At 43.8% G+C, this 2,500-nt stretch overlaps 1 protein-coding gene across 3 annotated transcripts in view; it reads left to right on the top strand.

The window, feature by feature from the left end:
* The window catches only part of LOC118947007 (dorsal-ventral patterning tolloid-like protein 1), a 136,220-nt gene that overhangs the window by 123,552 nt on the left and 10,168 nt on the right, over positions 1-2,500 (top strand). The gene's annotated exons all lie outside the window — the stretch shown is intronic.

Below are 2,500 nucleotides of genomic sequence, written 5' to 3'. Positions count from 1 at the left end.
GACCAGCCTGTCCAGACCATCGTTAACCTCTCTGAATCAGACCAGCCTGTCCAGACCCTCGTTAACCTCTCTGAATCAGACCAGCCTGTCCAGACCAACGTTAACCTCTCTGAATCAGACCAGCCTGTCCAGACCAGCCTGTCCAGACCATCGTTAACCTCTCTGAATCAGACCAGCCTGTCCAGACCAGCGTTAACCTCTCTGAATCAGACCAGCCTGTCCAGACCAGCGTTAACCTCTCTGAATCAGACCAGCCTGTCCAGACCATCGTTAACCTCTCTGAATCAGACCAGCCTGTCCAGACCATCGTTAACCTCTCTGAATCAGACCAGCCTGTCCAGACCAGCCTGTCCAGACCAGCCTCTCCAGACCAACGTTAACCTCTCTGAATACGATACCTGATCCTAGACTAACACTGCTACTATGAATCAGACCAGTAGAATAATAGTGAAGACATCAATACTATGAAATAACACATATGGTATCATGCAGTAACCAAAAAAAAGTGTTAAGCAAATATAAATATATATAAATAAAATATATATATTTTATATATATATTTACATAGAGATTCTTCAAATAGCCAGGCTTTGATAGCAGCTTTGCACACTCTTGTTATGTCAGTCTACATACATACATATAGGATACCTGTTAGTCTCCTAGAGATACCTGTTAGTCTCCTAGAGATATCTGTTAGTCTCCTAGGGATATCTGTTAGTCTCCTAGGGATACCTGTTAGTCTCCTAGGGATATCTGTTATTCTCCTAGGGATATCTGTTAGTCTCCTAGGGATATCTGTTATTCTCCTAGGGATATCTGTTAGTCTCCTAGGGATATCTGTTAGTCTCCTAGGGATATCTGGTAGTCTCCTACGGATACCTGTTAGTCTCCTAGGGATACCTGTTAGTCTCCTAGCGATATCTGTCAGTCTCCTAGGGATGTCTGTTAGTCTCCTAGGGATACCTGTTAGTCTCCTAGGGATATCTGTTATTCTCCTAGGGATATCTGTCCGTCTCCTAGGGATAACTGTTAGTCTCCTAGGGATACCTGTTAATTTACTAGGGATATATCTGAGTCTCCTAGGATATCTGTTAGTCTCCTAGGGATATCTGTTAGTCTCCTAGGTATACCTGTTAGTCTCCTAGGGATATCTGTTAGTCTCCTAGGGATATCTGGTAGTCTCCTAGGGATGCCTGTTAGTCTCCTAGGGATATCTGTTAGTCTCCTAGGGATACCTGTTAGTCTCCTAGGGATATCTGTCAGTCTCCTAGGAATATCTGTTAGTCTCCTAGGGATACCTGTTAGTCTCCTAGGGATATCTGTTAGTCTCCTAGGGATATCTGTCCGTCTCCTAGGGATAACTGTTAGTCTCCTAGGGATACCTGTTAATTTCCTAGGGATATATCTGAGTCTCCTAGGGATATCTGTTAGTCAACTAGGGATATATGTTAGTCTCCTATGGATATCTGCTAGTCTCCTAGGGATATCTGTTAGTCTCTTAGGGATATATGTTAGTCTCCTAGGGATATCTGTTAGTCTCCTAGGGATATATGTTTGTCTCCTAGGGATATCTGTTAGTCAACTAGGGATATATGTTAGTCTCCTAGGGATATCTGTCAGTCTCCTAGGGATATATCTGAGTCTCCTAGGGATATCTGTTCGTCTCCTAGGGATATCTGTTAGTCAACTAGGGATATCTGTTCGTCTCCTAGGGATATCTGTTAGTCAACTAGGGATATATGTTAGTCTCCTAGGGATATCTGTTAGTCTCCTAGGGATATCTGTCAGTCTCCTAGGGATATCTGTTAGTCTCCTAGGGATACCTGTTAGTCTCCTAGGGATATCTGTCAGTCTCCTAGGGATATATGTTAGTCTCCTAGGGATATCTGTCAGTCTCCTAGGGATAACTGTTAGTCTCCTAGGGATACCTGTTAATTTCCTAGGGATATCTGTCAGTCTCCTATGGATATCTGTTGTCTCCTTTGGATATCTCTTAGTCTCCTAGGGATATCTGTCAGTCTCCTAGGGATATCTGTTAGTCTCCTAGGGATATATGTTAGTCTCCTAGGGATATCTGTCAGTCTCCTAGGGATATCTGTCAGTCTCCTAGGGATAACTGTTAGTCTCCTAGGGATATCTGTTAGTCTCCTAGGGATAACTGTTAGTCTCCTAGGGATATCTGTTAGTCTCCTAGGGATACCTGTTAGTCTCCTAGGGATACCTGTTCGTTGGCCAGATGCTTGAGGGAGGCCCCTCTCCCTCACGCAGACCTAACCCCTGTGTCTGTGTGTCAGTCTGTGTGTCTGTGTGTCTGTCTGCGTTAAGAGAGTGTCTGTGTGACCTGAAGAAAGCCAGTCAGTTGAATACCACAACACACACACTGTAGTATCAGGATAGCACTGTAATACCACAACACACACGGGGGAGGATTTAGAGTTTCAGTAAAAACAGATTTTGTTTCTAGGAGGTGAAGTCTATCTTCTGATCTAGCAACCATCAT

Source organism: Oncorhynchus mykiss, unplaced genomic scaffold (genome assembly GCF_013265735.2).
Source record: "Oncorhynchus mykiss isolate Arlee unplaced genomic scaffold, USDA_OmykA_1.1 un_scaffold_87, whole genome shotgun sequence".
Classification (NCBI taxonomy): Eukaryota; Metazoa; Chordata; class Actinopteri; order Salmoniformes; family Salmonidae; genus Oncorhynchus; species Oncorhynchus mykiss.
This window is presented reverse-complemented; position numbering and strand designations above follow the sequence as displayed.